Source organism: Stegodyphus dumicola, chromosome 4 (assembly GCF_044657685.1).
Source record: "Stegodyphus dumicola isolate Sdum_Otavi_A_Nest chromosome 4, ASM4465768v1".
Lineage (NCBI taxonomy): Eukaryota > Metazoa > Arthropoda > Arachnida > Araneae > Eresidae > Stegodyphus > Stegodyphus dumicola.
Genome location: NC_140771.1, coordinates 119,796,970 through 119,820,211, shown reverse-complemented (window position 1 = coordinate 119,820,211; position 23,242 = coordinate 119,796,970). Strand labels below are relative to the sequence as shown.

At 33.3% G+C, this 23,242-nt stretch overlaps 1 long non-coding RNA gene across 2 annotated transcripts in view; it reads right to left on the bottom strand.

Annotated features, from left to right (window-relative positions):
• Nucleotides 1–1,514: 1,514 nt before the first annotated feature.
• The window catches only part of LOC118187751 (uncharacterized), a 33,544-nt gene continuing 11,816 nt past the window's right edge, over nt 1,515–23,242 (bottom strand). Inside the window, exons 1-4 of one of the 2 annotated variants that reach the window (XR_015040759.1) lie at nt 15,746–16,141; nt 9,590–9,670; nt 2,783–2,875; nt 1,515–1,904 (exon numbers count right to left, since the gene is read on the bottom strand). This is a non-coding gene — a long non-coding RNA (uncharacterized LOC118187751). Of the gene's footprint in view, nt 1,905–2,782; nt 2,876–9,589; nt 9,671–15,745; nt 16,142–23,242 lie in introns of those variants that run through there. The other variant, XR_015040758.1, reaches the window with a different exon arrangement.

The following is a 23,242-nucleotide window of genomic DNA, read 5'->3' as shown; positions in this document are numbered from 1 at the left end:
GGTATTTGCTATGTAAACTTTATAGCTGATGTATTGTTTTAGATATCTGGTTAATATTATCTCTTGAAAAGAATATATTACACTACTTATTAACATGCTATTGTGATTTTAATTATCTGATATATACATCTGTTTTAGGTTTGCTACCTATGTACTTACTTAAACATTTATTGATGATGAGATTTCTTTCCAGATCTAACGAAATATACATATAAAAAAATTACATCCATATTAAAATATTGGAAATTCGGTGTAGTTAACATTCTGAAATACTTAACACTATCACTTTCTCACAGAATATATTTTATTTTACAGAAACATGGCTTTTGCCTTAATGTGTAGTAAGCAATAAAAATAAGAACGTCAATGCAACTTATATATAAAAACTGAAATAGCAAGATATTCGCAATGAAAAACTTAGTTTTTGAATAAAAAATAAGGTTTTTCAGGTACTTAAAACTTTGAATAAATATTTCAGATATTTTCAAAATTTGATTTGAGAAATCAAAAAATGCTTAGTTTCATAAAAGAAATTTAAAAAAATCATTATAGATGAATCATATATATATATAGTGATATACATTCTAAATTTTGTATACATATTTTAATTTAAAAAAGCAAATTATGCTTATTCACAAGATTTGGGCACGTAATCATGTAAATTGTAAGCTAAATTTTCCATTAAATAATCATACTAGTTAGAAAAGTAATTTATTAAAAATAGTTCTTGACAAATTTTATAATGAAAATTTGAATGTGTTAGAACAGCTGATCATATATGTGTCAGTAAACCTGTATCATAATCTGATAGATTTAACTTCTTAAAATGCTACTTATAAGTGAATATATTAATACAATTTGTGAATTGATGTTATTAGTAGTTTGTCTACTTGAGTATAATATGCATAAAAAATCGAATAATAAATTTTAATATACATTGAAGTAAGAAACAAATGCGAATTTAATTTCCCTTACATGAAAACTATTCAGCTTTATTTTCAATGTATGAGATTCAGAAAATAAGTAACCATAAAATACTCTCATGCTATTGTTTTTAGCTTCATATATTGCACAAAATATTGCAAAAGAAATGTTTCTATTTCTTATTACATAATTATGAAGAGCTTAAAATTAATTATTACCCCAAATTATGAATAAAGTCTAAAATCTACAGTTAGCTTGTTATGCTTTCTATTTTTGAGAAGTTATATACATACAAATTCCTATACATTAATCATTACAGGTGAATAAATGCTTACATATACTTTTAGACTATAACTTATTTTTATATATGCTAATTCCAAGTTTCATTTGGGAAAAATAAAGTAAATTTTAAAGTGAAATAATATGGATTATAGCTCACATGTGTAAGCTAAAAATTCATTTTTCATAATTCTGCTGAAAATTATGTATTTCATTTATTGATTAAATCCGAATAGGAATCATTACCATAACTGCAGAATTATAATAATTTCAATGAACGAAGTATTTTAAATATAAGTGAAAACAAGCAATGCATGAAAAACTCTTTATTAGGAAATATATGTACATATATAAAAATGGAAAATATGACAATAAAATGACATTAAAAACATGAAATGTAATGCATGTACAAAATGCAATAAATTCACACTCAAACATGTATTTAAAGAGTCCACACAAGTTCTAGGAGTGCTGACATTATACAAAAGGCTTGCTACAAAATTATAAAAATTTGTTGATGTATGTGCATATTGAACGCTAAATACAAAATTAGTTTTAAATAGAATGTCAAATGCCTTCATGGCATGATTTGGGCATGCTATTAAGTAATTTACTGCTTTAATATAGAATGAACTTGTAATACACACTATAATGAGCTGTTTATTCTGAGCTGGTCCAAGAGATTCCATGTGTTCTATTCCCTGAAATTAAATTTCTTTATTAAGAATACATCCATTACCTATCTATTAGGACAAGTCAAATACCAATGAGCCATACTAGAAAGTTTATCTTTCCAATTAAAAAATATCGCCAGAAAATTTTTTCTTCTTTCAAAAATAGGTAATTCCTAGTAATTTTATTCACATAGAGGTCTTTTGCTTTTAGTTTCTGTAAAAATGCAGTATAACTACATATAGGAATATGTAAATATTATATTGATGCAAATATAGAATAGGATAGTCTATTTGTGCTTTGCTTCTTAATGAAAAATGTAACAAATAATGTACATAAAAATGTAAAAAGAACAAACTATATGGAGAATTAGTCTGTCTTTTCCTTATGAAAACAAGTATCATCCCTTCATAATAAACTATTGTTGTTCATAATAAACTATTGTTATTGTAAAGATGTTTGTTCTTAATTTCATGATCGCTATAGTCTGGCTGGAAGTGTATCTTTTGAATTTCACCTTGAAGCAATTTTCCCATCACTTCACAAAAGTTTAAAAAAAAAAAAAAAAATCTATGTTCACTGTATATACATGCATATATATGATTAGTGTCATGCTTTAGATTTAGATCATATAAAGGCATCACACATATTACAAACCATCTTATTCTCTCGAAATATTTGCTAGTATGTAGGTGACATTCAAATCAATGCAATTCCAATTCTACAGAAATTAGCTAAATGACCATGCATCATCTGTGGGTACAATGGTCGAAAGCAGCCTGAGAAGATGAATTTTAGCCACATGAGGCCAAATACATTCACTGTTGTAAAATGGCTCATTTTAATATAATCTGCCCTCTTAAAATGAAAGTTAGTACAAAGCATATCAAAATTCCTCAATACTTACATTTAGCAAATATTAGAAGTGCAGAATTTGGATTTTTTTTTTTTTTTTTTCCAAATAACAGCCTGATGCTAAAATACTTGCTTTGCCTTTACCCTACAAAAATAAAAATATATATAAAAGACATATACTGGATAAAAATTGCATGTGAAATGTAATAATTAATTGAAACTATATAAATATCACACATGAACCTTTCAAGATAGAATATGTAGCAAATTTAAAGGATATGCAGCTCAGCTCCCTTACATATAGTATCAATAGCTTATTTACATATACATACACTGCAAACTAAAAATATTATCCTATGAAAAGAATTTTATAGCTATGCATATGAAATTATTTTTTATGCATAGACTTATGCCAAATATTTACTCATTAATAATGAATAAAACCTTTTTCCCTCTTTCTTTCCAATAATTTTAGCTGAGAAAAAGTTCTGTGAGCAAAACTAATGCTTTTAGGTCATCTATATACAGGGTGATTATAATTAAAGTTTAAGTTTCAAAACGCTATAAAAAAAGAACCACTCATGAAAATGACGTCAAATTTGAAAGGAATGTTATTGAAGAAGGCGGAAAGCGTATGGCAGAAGAAAAAATTTAGTTTCAAAAGTTAGCAACAGATGGCGCTGCAAGCGGAAGAAGACGTAAATTAAAATGTTAGTTAAATTTCAGTGTTATAAAGCCGTCAGGTATCAGGCTGTTCCTCATTTTGCGTCTCAGACGTTCGCCATGGGTGTTTCACTGCAGGACCGCGCTCTGCTGGTAAAGCTGTATTACAAGAATGATGATTGTGCAAGAGTAGCTCTGCAAAAATTCAGGACACTGAAGGGTATAAAAGAAGGCATTGGTCCAATGAGTGTCGTAGGTCTAAAGAAAATGATGCAAAAATTCGAAACGACAGGTTCGTTTGATGTGCAATCTGGTAGAGGGAGAAAACGAGTGCATTCGACGGTAGTTGAAGAAGTGGCCCCAGCATTACAGGAGGGGTCGGCCGGTGGTGTGCAACCGTGCAGTGCACGAGGAATTGCCCGAACATTGGACAGGCCTACGAGCACGGTGCTGAAAATTGTACGAAACATCCTGCAATGCTATCCGTACAAAATTGGCTATGTGCAGGAGTTGCTTCCGTCTGACCTGACAGCTAGGGAGACGTTTGCGTTAGAATTCCTGGCTCGCATGGAAGTGGATAATGAATGGCCGTGGAAAATTTTGTGGACAGATGAAGCCCATTTCTATCTGACAGGATACGTGAATACCCAGAATTGTCGAATACGGGCAACAGAAAATCCATTGGCAACGCACCCCGTACCACTTCATCCTGAAAAGGTCACTGTATGGTGTAGCTTTATGGCATCATTCATTCTACAACCATATTTTTTCGAGCAGACGGGTGCTTCCGGTCCTGTTACCGCAACCGTCACTGGTCAGAGGTATGCGTCTCTTTTGCGCAACCACGTGATTCCAGCTCTGCAACAGCATAGATGTGTGGATGAAATCATTTTTATGCAAGATGGCGCTCCTCCGCACATTGCACATCCCGTGAAGCAGCTGCTGAGGCGCCATTTCGGAAATGCTCGAATTATCAGCCGTCATTTCCATACAGCCTGGCCGTCCCGATCACCTGATCTTACTCCGTGTGATTTCTGGCTGTGGGGATATCTGAAGGATGTTGTGTTCCGTGCTCCAATTGCAAATTAGCGGAGTTAAAGGCACGCATTTCACAACACATTCAACACATTCTGAACATCACCCCGGAGACACTGCGATCCGTTGTGGAACATGCTGTTTGTCGCTTTCAACTTGTTGCACACAATGGTGGACACCATATTGAACATGTTTTGCGCCAGTCTCGTGACAGTTCCGAACTTCTTTGATGAATGGTTCTTATGCGGTACGTCGCCGCAAAACTCTTGAAACCGATTTGTCCCTTTCGATGTGATATGTACAGTCATGCAAATAAAATTATTCAACAATTCTAATTTGTCAATACGTTTTAATGTGTAACTTCCACCTTAGCCGTTGTTTTACGAATCATTTCTCGTCGTGATTCTGCCGCTTACAGCGCCATCTGTGGCTAACTTTCGAAACTAAATTTTTTCTTCTGCCATACGCTTTCCGCCTTCTTCAATAACATTCCTTTCAAATTTCACATCATTTTCATCAGTGGTTCTTTTTTTACAGCGTTCTTAAACTTAAACTTTAATTATAATCACCCTGTATATGTATTAATAATTTTGGTAAAATTGAACACTCCGAGATTTATCCGATTCTCTTACACTTAATAAAACTAATAATTCACAAAATAGCATAGACTTTCTAGATCTTCAAATCATTAACTACAAAAAAATTTTACTTTTTGACAAAACAAGAAACTTCAATTTCAATACTAACAAATTAATAAATTGGAACTCCAACATATCCAAAAAAGTAATTAACAATACTATAATTAATCAAATACAACGAATTAAATCTATATGCACAGATACAATAGATTTACAACGCGAAATTTTGATCCTTATCAAAATTCTCAAAAATAATCTAATTCCCTTTCAATTTATCAACCATTGCCTTAAAAGAGCAGGCGTTAAATACTCACTCTAAATCATTTAACTGATAGGGATATGATAATTTATTCCTAAACCTGAGAAGGCGGTATAAGTTGGATGACTGTCAGTTGGAAGATTTGTATATAGTGTAATTACTCAATTGTATATATTGTAAAAAGCTAATTGTCTTCAGACATATACTGTTACTAAAAAAACGGGCCTATTTCATGCCTTTAGACTGTCTATTAGCTCTTGGACAGTGAAAATGGCTTTTTCCTTTCTTAAATTCTTAATCATTGCGACACGACAATTAGCCAGAAATTAATTAATTTCCATTCACTAGTATTTTCAAAAAAATCTTAACAGACGGTCTCTCTCAGATAAGAACTCCACAAAATACATCCCTCAAGAATTCCAAGTCCCACCCACTACCATAAATTACTTCAAAGCCCCTACTGCCGCTAAGAATTTTCGGACACCCTACACTTCTGAGTCAGACACGAAGAGAACACTTTGCCAACTCCCCCACTAGAAAGAATGTAAGTTACTTAATACCTTTTCTAGCCTTTATATCTTCATGTACATTCACTGATCTTATTTATATTATTTTCTATATTATTTTTATATTATTTTTATATTTTCTTTGATTTGTTTTTACAAAGTTTGCATTATTTATCTTTTTTATAATCTTCTATGTTTATTTCAACTTTACTTTGAATTCGATTTCATAATGACAATTTCCAATGTTTAATTTCTACAAATTATATAGTACTCAAATGCATAAACATGAAAGTGTCAGGGACGGTTACTCGAGTTTTATAGGATTTCTCTACAGTAATTAATTTTTACTCCAAATTGAATTGACTAAAATGCTTCATAAGAATAAGTTCTTTGAGTATCAGCATTGGTTCATAATTCCTACTATTCGCGGAAATATTTGGCCTGACTAGAATTGCCGGTTTGGCTTTAACTTATAACTCAAGTAAAGACGAAACACTTTCGTATTTACGTATTTTTATCAATTATTGTTCATTGAACGGGAGTTGGTTTGTTCCCCTTGAAAAGTCAACTAATTTCCGATCAATGACAATGATTACATGTTTTAATTTTTCCTTTTACAATTGAAATATTATTCTTCGTGATGATTTAACTCCAGTCCCCGTTAAAACATTATTAACATTTTGCTTTCAAATTACTTCAAAACATCTTTCAAAATATAACTTACCAGTATGGATGCACACTATTAAAATAATTCTACTTCAATTAAACTTAGGAGATAATATAATCAATTAATCAATACTGTTTAGGAAATAAATTATATATATATATATATACACATTTATTACATAATGATTACAAAAATATCATTAAAAAGGCCTTTGGCACTAGAGGCACATGCATTTACAGCTTACCTTTACGAGCCAGAAGAAAAAAACTGTAAGCCATTTAAGAATAAAGACCAATGTGAGTAATAGATGCAAAATTACTTTACTCTAGGTAATTAACAAGTAAACAAAGAAAAGTTTTAAAGTATTCTATCATTTATAATCCTAATTAAATTCTATCGTTTATAATCCTAGTTAAATTTTTAAAGATTTTTACCACTGAAATCAGCAATACTTGGTACCAGAAAATCAGGGAGTTTTGTTTCCACATATTTCAAAATTCTTGGGACATAAAAAGATGAAAACTGTTTTTTAAATGTCTATTATTAGAAATTGTTTCAGTTTCGATATAATTTCTTACATGGCTATTAGACAAAACCATTTCAATTGTTTTTATGACTGAAACATACTGAAATGTTTCTTTTACAATTTTGGTTTCAAATTGACATGTTTTTGTATTCAGAGCTTGATCCAATCTACTGCCAAGCATAATTTCGACAGGTTCGATAAAATTCTGACAGCTTTTCAAAGCCTTTATTTGTCCTTTAGTTGCTGACATGCCATCAAAAATCTGCCTAATGGGAAGGATGCCTCCGTGGAGGTCTTTGTAAGGAGACATTTTTTTACACTTTGTTACACATGGAGAAAACCACAAAAAAGTCCATGCAGCCAGCTCCTTCATGCGATTCAAACTCTGGACCGAACTACCAGTGCTCAGCGACTTTGCCGCTGGTGGGTAATATTTAGGGAATGTGCATTAATGTTCGGAGAAAAAGCATGATATTAAGCATTTGTAAGTAAACAGCCTGTTAAGCATGGTATTTAGGGCATATAAATTAAAATGAGCGCAGAGGCGTAGCTAGAGGGGGGCAAGGGGCATCTGTCCCCGGGCGCAGGATCCAAGGGGAGCCAAACTGATGTTACGGCATTTTAGAATTAAATGTTTTCCATCCTTGGCAAGCAGTAGGGCGCGCGAAATCTTCAGTTGTCCCTGGGCGCTGAAAACCTAGCTACGACTCTGAATGAGCAGCAAGAAATATAATATTAAGCATACGTAAGTAAAATTTACATAAAGTAAATATTAGTTACTGAAATCAATTTGGCCTTCCCCCATTTTCTCAAAATTGTCCCAAAAACTGTTCCGTTAAGAAAATTTTCGGCAACAAATTATCTTAGAAGGAAACATTCTTTAAACGCAATTTAATATTTCCTTGACTGTATCTCAACCATTATGCTTAATTTCATGCCGAGACAAGTACTCGAATATCCAGTTTTGTAAATTTTCTTTGCAAACACTGTAAAATCACTTTTAGGAAACATAGCACGAAAATCAGACAAAATAATAATAAATTTAAAAAAAAAAATGACACATGCAAATAAATTTTGAACAGCAGCGAAAGAAAGCGAGGAGGCCGCAAGAGAATTCTACCAGCTTTGTGCTTTTGCAGCGTTTACATTTACTGGATTCTTTGCGGTAGTGTTTTCGAAGGCAGGTGGAAGGATGGTAACTTTGAACTTCTGCAGTTCATAAAATTTCAGAATGCAGTTCCAAATACTGATATACATCTGTAAATTTTTTTCATGACTGTTGCGAGAAGAATTTTGCAAAGCACAAATGGATTAAAAAACACCTAAAGACTGAGAAATTGTACCATACTGTCTACAAATCAGCTGATAGAGTAGTAAATCAAACTTTTAGAATACTATTAATGATTTTGTGTATAAGGAAAACAAACAAAATAGTACTTTACGGTATTAGAATTAATGTTTTATTTCAAAAATAAACCCAGATATTTTGTTTTTATATATATCATTTTGACATTTTATAGACTTTTTATTGTGCACTGAGCGAGGCAGCAAGAACTCTGGCTACACCTCTAACAGTGTTCACATAACTTAGTTATTGAAAATGTAAACAAGCTGTGTTACCTGGGTCTTTAAATCCTATCTAAACCAGAAAATGAATTCATATGAGTTTATTAAAATCAGGTTACTTACATTTCTTTCCTACTTTAAAGGACTGTGCATAAGAAAAGGTTTATAAGACTTGTTTGATACAACAATAGCTTTTGCTAATGTAAACAATTATATTATTTTGAACATTACTTCATCAGATCCTCTCACTCATTTTAATATCACTAGGAGAAGATATACTAACTAATTGAAATGAAAAGGCAATAATCTTGAAAAGTAATAAGTAAATGTCATTAGTTTAACTTTCTAACTATTGAATTGATGTATATGAATTAATCTATGGATCATTTTAGAATTATCATGTTTAAATTAGTATATATTTCGACAATTTTGAAAGTATGCCTGACAAGTTTTCTTAGGGGGAAATAAATAAATAAAAATAACCCGTCGAATTAGGTTTTCTCCCGCAATAGAAGGGAGGAGAAGCTGTTTTTTAAATTGTGGATTTTATTATCTGTTAATAAAATAAGTTAATTTTTAAATATGATAGGCGCTGCCACAAATATAAGGCAATATTGCTTAATTTTCATATTATAAAATAAAAATGCATCAAACATTTAGGTTTTATGGCTTACATATAAAAAAGTCGTTTTGTTTCAGTTGAAATAAAAATGTTTAGACATGTACGAATTTTACTATTTAATTAAGTTTGAAAAAAACATGCCTTACATTTTTTTTAAATAAATACTGTTTTTTTAATTTTCTTATTTGCATCAAAAGAAATAAACATTTGGTGTACATATTATATATTGGCATATACGTATATTTGTCAGTAAATACATATTTAGCATAAAATAAATACATGTATATAGCATATAAAGTCAACTGAATATCTGGAATTTTCAAAAATCCGGACTAGGTATAGTTTTTAATTTAAAACAGAGTAGAAAATAAAATTACCTTTTAGGACATTAACAGCATCTTCGGGAATTTCTTGCAGTTATAAAAATCTGATAATTTTGAACTATCATGTAATCCCTCCTGAAAAAAAAAAAGTATTTTATTGTGCATGCTTTGTCTTTGACTGAAAATGAATTCTCATTAAATAGTTTGCATGAATTACCTGGAATATTAATTAATACAATAGTTTTCAGTTTGTCATCAGAAAATCAAAACTTACTATTTTTTTTTAAAATAGCTGGGTTTTGTTTTTAGTCCAAAGGGGCAATTCTCCCAGAAGGACTGTTAATTTCGTTTTGGCATTTTGCATCCCGATATGTTTCATTTCAAATTGCTGCCACCAAACATTATATTTAAAGAAATTAAATAATGAAGAATCTGCAGAAATGTATGTATGTTTCTCGTATTGTAATAAAACAACGGTACTTAGAGCCAACAAAATTTGAATAAGGTAATCTTCCATAGAATATGGGCATGTGGAAGCCCTAATTTGAATTTGAAATTGGTTTCATTATTTGCTTTATTATTTAATATTTTTTAATACGTCAACGAATTTTTGATTAACAAAGTAAACGATTTCAAAGCGAGCAATGGCAATACTGTACGAGTAAAAAATAATAAAAAAAAAAAAAAAAAAATTCTCCAGCTCGCGAGACTCTGTATTGGAAATTCTAAAGATATGTTCATTTTAAAATTATTTTGCGATATTGCTGTTGAATGTTTTTATGGTTTAAGTGCGAAGAACATGATATTTAATAAATAAAGGTAACGCACAAAATGTTAAAAAAAACCCCTTTGGACGTAATTTAAAATCTGAAGCTTTCAGTCTTTTTTAAAGAATGCAAGATATTTTTAAAATTGTAAACGGAAAGCCGTCTTAGCAGCTTTATTGGCCTCCCGAACTTTTGAATGTTCAAGAGGCCTTAGCTACACCTACACTCTCGAGAAAGCAACATATTTGCAAAAATATAAGTTTTAGAATGCTGATATGACCCAGGTAGTGCTAGTATTTATATTTTGGAAAAATTCAGCTTTGTAACAGTAAGTGAATTTTATTGTCACAAACTAAAAGCAGAATTTATAAAAAATGAAAGTTAAAAATCTATTAAAAACTACTAGAAGCTGAAAACTATATGACTTCAATAGGAAATTCAGTAAAGTATACGGTTTTTATTTCTTCCAATACTACCAAATAATTTACACACTTGTGTTATAAAAAAAATCAAAACTTTAGTATGCATTTTTTTCCCCACCGCTGTTCTTCCTATTTGAAATAGGAATGCATGCAAAACTAAATTTAAATAATTAAATTCGATAGCTTTGTGTAAATTGTTCAAAAATAAAAATAATGTTAAGAATTATTTACAAAAAGTACCATCCATACGTACAGCTTTCATTGTGTTAGCAATACATAATAAATAAAACTACGTTACAGCATTACACTCTTAAAGCAAATTTACAGACACCTAAAAAAAAAAAAGAGCAAACTAAAACTACTTTTTATTACATACTTAAATTTTGACACATAAATCTAACTATAATTTATAATAATTAAGATATTTATATTAATAAATAATTGTATATATATTTTAAAAGCGAACTTACTTTTGGCAAAGGAGCTGTATCCATTGTTACGACTGTCCTCGCTTGAAATGGCGCTTAGCCAAAGAACACTCGACTGACAGGGTGTCATTAGCCAGGCGTGCAAGTGGTGGCACCTGTATCTACGTGAAGCGTTCGATTAAGCATCACATGATACCCCCTCCTGATTTAAGTATTTTGGAAGCGACAATTATCAAAATTTTCCTCCAAAATTCTCCCCCACTAACAGTCATCTCGGCATACCTGCCTCCACTATCAACTGCACGTGGAAGAGGTACTTTTCCTGTCAGTGATTTTGATAAACTTTTATCATTATCAAATCACCTAATTATTGCTGGTGACCTAAATTCACGTCATACCGCATGGTTTTGCCCTAACAGGAACAGGTATGGCATTAGTCTAAATTCATGGTGCCAGAGAAACCATATACAGATCATAGCTCCTACCCTCCCGACTTACTACCCTGTTAGAGGGTCCCCTGCAGTTCTTGATCTGGCTGCCTTTTATAATGTCAATTTTAGACATGAAATAAAAGTGATTCAAGACCTTGACTCTGATCACTATCCAGTTTTGATCACCTTAGATATCCAAAATCGTTACTCAAAATTACAGGAGCAAGTTTCTACAAATTGGGACGATTTTAGATTTATCTTGGAACGTACTGCTACCCCCCCTATCAAAATTACCAGCAATTCGGATTTTGACAGGTGTTTACTAAATTTGGAGTCCATTCTCAAAGAAGCGAGAGCTGCGGCTTCAAAACCAATTTTCTATCCGGGTGTCAGACTCCCACCTGAGACTAAATCCAAAATTAAGCAGCGGAACGTTTTGCGAAAACTTTGGCAAAGGTCGCGTGATCCCAATATCCGCGCCCAATTTCGCAAAATACAGAACGAGATAAGGACTGATACCCGTCTCTTCAAACAGACGGAGTGGAAACACTACATTGAGTCCCTAACGACTGAAGACAATTCGATTTGGCGGGCTGCCGCTCGAATACGCAAACAATCCAGACACATTCCGCCGCTCCAAACGGCCGATGACGCACGGATGGCTTACACAGACACTGAAAAGGCAGAAGTCTTAGCCGACAGCCTTGCTACTCAATTCGCTCCTAATAACGACGCCTACTGTAACCGCCCGGTTACTCAAGGGCGCATACATTCACGTGTTGAAGAGTTTTTAACACAACCTTTCACGCCTGAACTTAGGCCCACTGATCCTAAAGAGGTGATGGAATACATCAATAGACTGAAACCCAACAAGGCTCCAGGCATGGATTCTATCTCTAATCGCATGATTAAAAATTTCCCTGTAATGTTTATTGTTTGGATTACGGTCCTTATTAATTTTATGCTAAGGAGAAGCTACTTCCCCGACCGCTGGAAAATTGCAACGGTCGTCCCCATTCCAAAACCGGGGCAAAATCTAAACTTACCCGTCAACTACAGACCAATTAGTCTGCTTTCCTCACTCTCAAAAGTATATGAATATGTCTTACTTAATCGCCTGAATGAATTCTGTCGAGATCAAAACTTAATCATCCCGGAACAATTCGGCTTCCGACCTAAACACTCCACGTTACACCAGTTACTACGTGTAGTGGAATTCATTCATGAAGGCTTTCGTAAGCGAGAGAATACTGGAATTGTCTATCTTGACATAGCTAAAGCCTTTGACAGGGTTTGGCATGACGGACTTATTTACAAGCTCATGCGACTTGGATTTCCGGCTCACATCATTAAAATTATTAGCTCGTACTTAGCCGGACGAAGCTTCCGCGTACGAGTTAACCACGAACTCTCCTCTCCCCGCCCGATCCATGCTGGATGTCCTCAGGGCAGTCTTGTCTCACCTCTGCTCTTCAATATCTATATCAACGACGTGCCTAAGGCACCTAGTATCGATTTAGCTTTATATGCAGACGATACGGCCATCCTAACTCAACATACCAACATCACCACAGTAATCTCTACATTACAGAGTTACCTTTCAGCCTTAGAACTCTGGCTCGGACTGTATAAAATCAAAATTAATGTCGCTAAATGTGCTGCCACTTTATTCATCCGAAGAAACATCCCTCGTTTAGATAATCTAATTTTCTTCGGTGAACCTATTCCCTGGGTTACTACTTACAAATACCTAGGTGTTCTACTAGACTCAAAATTAACTTGGCAACTTCACATTCAAAAAATTATTGCGAATGCGGAAGCTGTCAAAGCCAACCTGCGCCCCTTTTTCGCTAAAAATAGCGACCTGTCACTTGATAACAAGATCTTGCTTTATAAATCTATCATAAGGCCTATTCTCACTTATGCGAGTCCCATCTGGGGCTCAGCTGCTCTGACTAACCGTAAACACGTCCAAATTTTTCAATCAAAATTTTTACGGCAGATATTAAACGCTCCATGGTTCATAAGGAACGATGACATTCATAACGACCTCAAAATTATGCCCATTAATCGCTTTATACAGCGACTTTCGGAAAGATTTTTCAAAAACATCCATCTTGTTGGAAATCCAGTATTACATACCCTGCCGGTATATGATCCTGCGGTTGCCTCTTCTAAAAAGCGACCCAGAGCAATCTTACAACCTGATTATGCTCAACTACCTTTTAAACGTCGTCGGTATTGGAATACAGATGCCCAAGTGGATGCTTACCTCTTGTTCCTAAACCCCAACCACCCCCGCGTTAACAATGCGTAAGGGCATTGACCGGAGGAATCCTGTTCTTTAACTCTTTAAGAAGAACCTTCTAACGTTTCTTTAACAAGGGACAACCTATCTCCGCAGCCGCACGCGACTGCACTTAATTTCTCAATAGCTTCTTAAAAGCTTCTTCTCCACCTGCTAAACGGGTTGCTTTCGACCCCCTAAGGGGACCTTTTAACGTCGCACTAAATAGCGACCAATAATTTTCTTCTCCTCCTTCAGTGTATCACACTGAACTGCTACTAGAACCCGCCCAACGGGTTTCGCCCCCAGCCCTTTTTGCCCAACTCTCCGGGTTGATTGTCCTAAGGATTTTATTTTGCTGTTGATATCAAGAATCAAGGAAATGTATTGCACCTTTTTATTCTTTTCAAAACTTTTTGAATGTTGACACCTCTCTCAAAATTTATTCCTGGCCCTTTTTAAACACAAAATTTAATTTAAAGAATTTCTTTCCTTTTTTTTTTTCCCCTCATGCGGAAGGCATTATCTGAAAAGCTTTTATTTTTATAATTAGGCTTCAAAATCTTCCCTTATTAGATGAACCCCTCTTTTGATGTAATTATTCTATCTCTGATGATGTGGAGTTAAAGGCCTAGCCTAGCGCACTCCGTAAATTAACTTCCTTGATCCTTGAAACTTGTTTGGTCAGTCTGGGTGGACAATGGCAAGACAGGGGGTCGTCTTGCTCCTTCAATTCACTCCCTTCCCCAAGGTTATTATTGCAAGTGGGAAACATGTTCTGCTACCAAGACAGTAAATTTGCGTTGTTTGACACGAAACGGAGCGAAAGCTGCTGTCACCCTCCAAATCCCACTCTGCGAGATTTAGAGTGAAAGATTAACCCTTTCTTTCCATTGTTGATATTGCTGTTAGATTTATTTCCAATTTGTTGAAAACTATGAGGTTTGTAATTAGATGCATTGGGTCGATTATCAACAAACTGACAATAATTATTTCGGAAATTAGCTTGTCTGAATTGTTGACTATTCCTATCTCTGTTATAATTTTGTGAATTTTCATCTTTAAATTCATGAATTTGTCGAAGTTTGTGGGCTTGTTCTAGCCAAATTATCGGATCAACGGGACTTTGAACAATCATCAAAGACTTTAAGTTCGTTTGCAAACCATCTGTCAAACCTTCTAAAATAATTCATTTATCCAAATTAAGCCGCTTACCCACTTCAATTTTTTTTCGAAAGTAATTTGTGATGTCTTCTCTGGCGTTATATTTTAAATTAGCGAAGTCGCCGAAAGTAATTAAGGTGGGATTGATAAAGCTTTCTTTTAATATTTGTTCAAATTCTGAGTAAGTTTTTAGCTCATGGAAATTTTTAATATAAAGCCAGAGGGCTTTTCCCTTAACGAGAAATATTTTGAAGTTTCCAATTTTCGTCCTTATTTTGGCAGACTTTGTTAAAATAACCTAACCAAGAAATTATGTCACTGTCCTTAGAATCTTCAAATGGAATAATATTTAAATCTATTGTATCTTGATTCACGTTCAGTGAATCGTCAAGATTAACGGGTTCCTGATTTGTCGACATTGTAACTTGAAACTTTAAAACTTTCTTGAGAATAAAAATGTGCACTTTTCTCAAAATATTTTTACAATAGTTAAAAGTATTTTTTTTTAAACCAAAAACTCTTCAGAGTATTATCAACACTTCATAGAATAATAGACTTAAATAGAAATTTTGTATTCTCAAATTTTATGATTATCACTACACATTTCAGGATAATATCAAATCTTACTTAGAATACTATTAATTAGAATAAGACTTAAAATTTAAATAAACTCATAATTACTTAAAATAATTTCTTAAAATCTGTTCTTACTTGGCTGTTAAGTACACTATTTATTCCTGCTCGTTTGTGTGCTGTTAAAAAAAAAAAAACACAGCATAAATGATTGAAATTCTTCACATTCTTTCCAGCAGACGATATCCAAATCATGCGGTTCTAACTATGAGAAGCGTTCAAAATGCGATAATAAAGCTGTATCACAATTCACAATTCTTTAATTGAAAAAAAAAAAAAAATCTGAAATGTTTCAGATTTTAAATTACGTCCAAAGGGGCGTTTTTTAACATTTTGTGTGTTACCTTTCTTTATTAAATATCATGTTCCTCGCACTTAAACCATAAGATCCAGTGCAACAGCAATATCGCAAAATAATTTTAAAACGAGCATATCTTTAGAATTTCCGATACAGAGACTCACGCGCTGGAGATAAAAATGTTTTTTCTGCACAACGTTGCCATTGCTCGCTTTGAAATCCTTGAGTTTGTTAATCAAAAATTCGTCAAAGTTTTAAAAAATAGGAAATCGATCATAAAACAAATTTCAAATTTCAAATTTGGTCTTCCACATGCTCATATTCGTTGGAGAATTACGTTATTCAAAATTCGATGACTCTATGTACCGTTATTTTATGACAATGTGAGAAATATACATACATTTACGCAGATTTTCATTATTTAATTTCTTCAAATATAATGCAGGACTCTAACATTTTATGGCAACAGTTTGAAAAGTGAACCGACATTTATCCATCCGACGCAAAATGCCAAAACGAAACTAATAGTCCTTCGGGATTCAAATCCCTTTGGACTAAAAAAAAAAAAAAAAAAAAAAAAACAGCATAAATGATTGAAATTCTTCGCTTCTTTCCAGCAGACAATATCCAAATCATGCGGTTTTAACTATGAGACGCGCTCAAAATTCGAAGGCAAAGCTGTATTACAATTCACAAAGCTGTATTACAATTCTTCAGTTGTAAAAAACAGACACAACTTGCACTTAAAGAAGTTCTTTGTCTTCCATTGGAATTATTTTCCTTTTGGGTAGACCTATCCTGTCGACTCCTTGTGATGTATCAGCTTTAGTCGTCGCTTAAATAATCAGACGATAAGTTTAAAAAACAGAATCCATTTATTATTATTCAGGAGAAATAGCAGTTACAAAAATCAGATATCCGGAGTAAATAAAAAGAATTACTAATAACTTTTTGCATGAAGTTTACTGCATCGTGACATTTAAGAAAAAGCCCCGATATTCCTTTTGCGAGTCTTTTTATAGCCTCTGGAAAGGCGGAGCTTCCAAGAAATGACGTCAGCTTCGTCAGCCAATCCAGTTCGCTTTAAATATATCCAGAACATTCTAAAACTGTACGTGTAGAAAAGGCGGGAAAAACAACTTGACTACGGGGCTGTGGATTTAATTCCACGTACTTTCAAATAAGAGAACGTCGCCATTAAAATGAAAAGAACATACAGTTAGAATTTCAAGTGTATTCTTGACTATGAAATTTTATTCTTACAAATATATATATGTAAAATATTAAAAAATAGGACGGCTTTGCTCTATGCCAACAAGCAACCTCTAATTAACTTTCCGCAATTTCAGGATCTTCCCCCTAGAACAGTACTTTCGAGAACATTCGAGCCTATTACGTAACAGCTTCTAAAAATAGAGAACTCTCGCCATTTTGCGTGGAGACCGCTTCTACCTCTACTGCTGTTAGGATCTATGTTGCCACTCTCATCTGCCTCCCTTTGTTAGAATACTATGACGTAGTGAATTTAATCTTATTTAGTAAAGAATGATAATATGCCTTTGGAATTGAATAAAGATATGGAGCTATAAATTTAAATTATTCTGTGTCGTTTCATGCCAAGCTTCCTTCATGCGCCCGACTGCCAAAATATTATATATATAACAAGTTAAAAGAAAATTCTTAGTGCTTACGCTAACAAGTAGTTTAGATGCTGTGATCCCGGTGACAAATTTTAACATAAGTAAAATAAAGTTCTTTTAACTTGTAACTTGTTCTTTTAACTTTTAACGTGTAACTTAAATAACTTTCTTTTAACTTATTTTCTAAATTTTGCAGCTCAATGCGCAAAGTTCTTGACCTTTTTTTTTAGTTTGTTCTCCTTTCTTTAATTATATATATATATATATACTTTTGGCGCGCCGATTGCAACTAAAAAGAGATCTGCACAACTATTTGTTATAGGAATCCTATATACAAAATTTCAACGTTCTGAGACTACAGACTACCCGTTTTTGAGTTATGCAAGATACATACGTACGGGTACGTATGTACATAAGTTATGTAAAAAATCTGTAAAAATTCTGAATCCATTTTAAATCCTTTTTGCAACCCGTTTTGGAAAAAGGACTCTTTTATTTTGTTCTTAGGTACCGATGTCACACAAAATTATCGCTAAATAATATACGATAGCGGTCAAAATTGATATTTTCGTTGAAATATGACACCCGAAAATTTTCGCGACTACAACACTTCCTTTACTTCGTACGAAGAAGTAAAAACCAAATGACTCTACAATGACGCCCGAACAAAAAGGTGGTGGATGACGGTTCGTCACCACAGGATTGGCGATTGGATCCCCAATCGCCTTTTAAAGAGGAGAGTATATAAGGTATTTTCTCCCTCCTTTCCGCATGCGGAGTCTGCTCTGAGATTGCTAGCATGAAGGTGCTAATCCCCTCGCTCTACTTTTACACTCAACTTTTACGTTAAATTTTTTGACTTGTATTTTTCACTGATCAGAGTGCATGGCGCAGTGACGTACGTCGCTGTTGCTGTTACTCTGGTTTTTGCTCTCTATATTTGCATTTATGAAGCGGTTCCTAAATTTATTAGGTTCCGAAATTACTAATCTTGAAACTGCCCAGGACGAAAGAAGATTCTTCACGAAGTCGGAACAATGTGATGTGGACTTCCTTAGAAGATTTCGGAATCTCGCCAACCAACAATTCGTCAACAGTTGTAAAGAAAACCAATCTGCTCTTGAAATGGCCCAAAGTACTACTTCTCATGATTTTTCGCCTTTTTCTAAAATTTATGCTAGAAAAGCAGAGAGCCCTCCTGGTTCTGATAATGATGTCACGAAATACCGTGCACTTGATGATAGTTCAGACTCCAATGATGTTCGCAGAGGGAATTTTACAAAAAGAAACAGAAAAGCCATTACACAAAGCGGCTACCCCTAAAATTGAGAAGGCTTCTGATTCGCTGAGGAAAACGAATGGTGAAACTACAAATGTAAATACTGAGGATACTCCAATGGATATAAATTCTATTTCTATGGCTCACGAAACTGTCAATGAGAAAAACATGTTATCTCCAAATTGATTCCTGTATACCAATATATCTGTACCTCGATTACCTGTACCCCAGTTTATCTGTATAATTGTTCTTCCTATGTAAATAACTTGTTACTTTAATGTAATTTATTATGTCAACTGCGTAATGTAATGACTTGAAATGTAATCTTTTGTCTTAATAAATGCCAGAAAAGATTAGTGCAGTGGGGCAATACCATTTTTGTCTATGACGATGTCGTGGTGCCCCCTGCACTTTTTCCTGTCCTGTCCAGTCAATGAGAAAGTTTCTACTTCCCGTAAGCTACCTCCAATTATGATCAAAGACTCTCGTTATGAATGGAGTCGAATTCGCATATTATTGAAAAAGAATGCATCTCGTCCGATAAGGACTACTATGATGCGCAAATAAGAGATGGATTTGAGATTCAATCCAAAATTCCAACTATTTACCGTCAGTTACAGTACTAACAGATGAGAACGTGTCATATCACTGTTTTGAACTACCTGAACAAAAATTCGTCAAAGCAGTCATTCGCAGTCTTCCTGTACATACTAAAACTGAGGAGATTGCAGAAGAATTATCAGGAAAGGATGTGATGTAGCGCGCGTCAACCAACTAACAAGGTTGACGCCGTAACGGCGATGTCGTAAAACTTCCTTTGTTTCTCATTGTTCGAGAATATAAGTACTCATGAAACACAAACACCAAGCTTTAATGGACTGTAGCTTTATTTCTTTTAACTTCTGTTTGGATGGACACTCTTGCCATCGCATAGGTGCACCTCCCAGCACGCAATCAAGCACAAATAATAATGGCCGCTAGCTAACCACGTTGTCGTTTTCTCCCATCGTGGTTGCTAGATCACTTCTGCCTTAACATACCGCCCGGGTTGGGCATTTGTTACATAGTTAACAATGACCAAAATTAAACAGTTTTAAATCACCATATAGTCCAAATCATATATCAGAAAATTTAAATTGATACACATGAACAAAAGCAATAAACATAATTAACCACAGAACATGAAATGCACAACACCTAAATTAAAATACAATGCATATATATAACAAGTTTTTGAACTCAGGAAATATACATGAAATTATGTAACATCTACTGGTAGTACAGCTAATTTAGTTATTGGTCTTTTTAAAAAACCTGACTTGGTTCTTACAATACAAACTCTAACCTTTTTATCCTTACCATAAATTACCTCTTTTATTTTACCCAGTAGCCAAGTCGAAGTGGGCATGTTGTCTTCCTTTACTAAAACTATAGTGCCCTTTTTAACGTTATCCTTAGAGAAATACCACTTAAATCGTTGCTGTAAATGACTGATGTAATCATTTTGCCATCTTTTGCACAAATATTGCGTTACTTTAGTAGTGCGCTGCCAGCGCTTTAAAGAACTATCAGAAAAATCAGGCTCTCTTATTGATGTTAAAGGTCACCCGACTAGAAAGTGTGCGGGCGTAAGAGCTTCTAAATCATTGGTGTCATTTGACAAAGGGGATATTGGACGTGAATTTAAAATTCCTTCAATCTTGTTCAAAATTGTAAGAAACTCCTCAAATGTAAAAATCAATCTCCCAACTGCACGCTTAAGATAAAACTTAAACGACTTAACACCTGCCTCCCAGATACCTCCAAAGTGAGGAGCCCTGGGAGGGATAAACTTCCAAAGAATTCTTTCAGATGTCAGATATTTGGTTAAGAATTCATCAGGGTATTTCAACAAATTGTAGAGTCGCTTCAATTCATTGCTAGCCCCAACAAAATTTCGAGCGTTATCGCTAAATAAGGTTGCGCATTTACCCCTTCTAGAAATAAATCGCTTCAAAGCAGCAATAAATGATTCTGTAGACAAATTTGAAACGATCTCGAGGTGGACTGCACGAGTCAAGAGGCAAACAAAAATTGCAACATAAATCTTGTGCACTACGCTCTTCTTCTGAGTTGTATACTTTATACCAAAAGGGCCACAAAAGTCAACACCAGTATGGTTAAAGGGAAAGGATGGGTTTAGTCTCTCTAACGGTAAATTTCCCATCTTTTGATCCAGCAATACTGGTTTTACTTTGGCACACGTAACACATTCTCTTACTATCTTTCTAGTAAGATTACGCCCACTTATCGGCCAAAATTTTTGTCTAACACTATGCAAGAGCGCTTGTGCTCAGTATGAAAGTTTCGAATATGGTAGTGTAGCGTATTTCCAAACCCTACCCCACTTTTCGAATTTTTGACGTCACGGAAATATCGACTAGTTTCACCTGGCAAGACGGCGTACCCCACTTTTGACAACTACGGCGCGCTTCCGAAAGAATTGTGATGCCGAATAGATTGTTTAGGTGGTAATTGTGAGATTTTCGCAATTTAAATTATTATGAGTTGAAATTTACGCAAAATCTTTAGTGAATGGTTATTGTTTATCGCCGTAGTATATCTGAGGAAAGAGGAGAATAATTCACTGCTAATGTATACATTAACAGTATGAAAAATTTGGAAGGTGATACTCGGCAATAAATGTGATGCATTCATCGCAAAATTCAGCGACACCAGTAAAACAAACGACAGTGTTCGAAAAATTTATCCACATCTGAAGTCACTATAAAAAAATTGTATGTGTGCCAACACAGATATTTTAATAATAATAATAATAAACACTTGCAGAAAACTTCAAATCAAGGAATAAGAATTGCAGTGCCTCTGTGTGCTTAAAAACTACGAAGCATTCTGCAGACTTTTATGCCAAAATCAAGGTTGACAAACATATTAATAAATTTTAATGTTTCTTTTAGTGTATATATTTCAAAAGTATTAAAATAACTTGGACAGTTGTTTAATTGTTTAAAACAGCAATAAAGTTCATTTATAAAGATATACAAGGAACTTCATAATTATCAAAATATTTCATTGCTTTGGTGAAAAACTGAAATTTACCAAATTAACTAACTTTTATAACATTAAATTTGTTCATAACTGTAGTATTATGCTCTGTTTTAAAAAAGCTTAAATACTTTATTCGTTATACTTTAAAATATTTTCTGATTTATTTACTAAATGTGTAATCAATTATCAGGATTACTAAATGTGTTAAGAATTTCCATACATGCCTGTGCAGTGTGATTGCATGTTTGTGTAATGAACTTTGATTTTCATGAACGAAAAAGAAATACAATCTCCGAATAAGTACTTTTTCGTTTTCCAGTTCCTGTGTTTAGCTGTAAAAGTAAATTCACTTCAAGTATGTGTCTATGCAATTTTGACGATGTAAATACTGAAATGATTGTACAGTAAAAACTCAACTAAAAAAATATCCGGAAAGCTCTTGAAATTTTGGATAGTCAAGCATATAAAAAATGAAATACTGTAATAAGTGAATGGAAGAATAAACTACTAGTCTGAACTCATAAAAACAGTTCATCTTATTTGTATCAACTTGACTATTTAATATTATGCACGATTTTGAAAAAAATGTATGCTGCTGATCTTTGGAATATGATAACGGGTGATTTTTACAATGGTTGTTATGTGGATTAAGACTGCAAGTTGAGACTTTAAATATGAATAGTAATCTGAAAATTTGTAGTAGTAACTTTATATCCAACAATCTCTGCCTAATAACTTCCATATTTTAAGCAATTAAAATATATATTTTTAACCACTTGTTATTAATTTTATAAAGTACATTCTATAATTTAAATTTTATTTACTTTCATCTATTTTAAGGTTTGCCATTATAAATTTTATACTACTTTTTTAAGATTTCATAGTTGCTAATTAAACTTCCTTTACAATTTATTTAGGTATTTTATACATACATTTATATTTTATGTAAGAAAGGGATTTATGTGCAATAGATATACAGTGAAAATCATTTAACACAAAACTGAGGGGACTGAAATATTTTTTCATGTTAAAGAATATTAATATATATATATATATATGGTCAACAAAATTAAGCTTATTAGAGTACATTTTATTTACATAGATATGTGTATATGCATGTATTTAATAAAAATCAATGAAACAAAAACATCCACAAGAACTTGATAGAATTTAATACAAAATTTTCAAGTTTTTTGAAAAACAAAACATTTATTGAGTTTTGGGAAAATAATCTGATATTTTTCTTTGCATTGTCTTTTTTTTTTAGCATCAAATTGTTCAATGTCAAACATTTTGTTATTCATTTCACC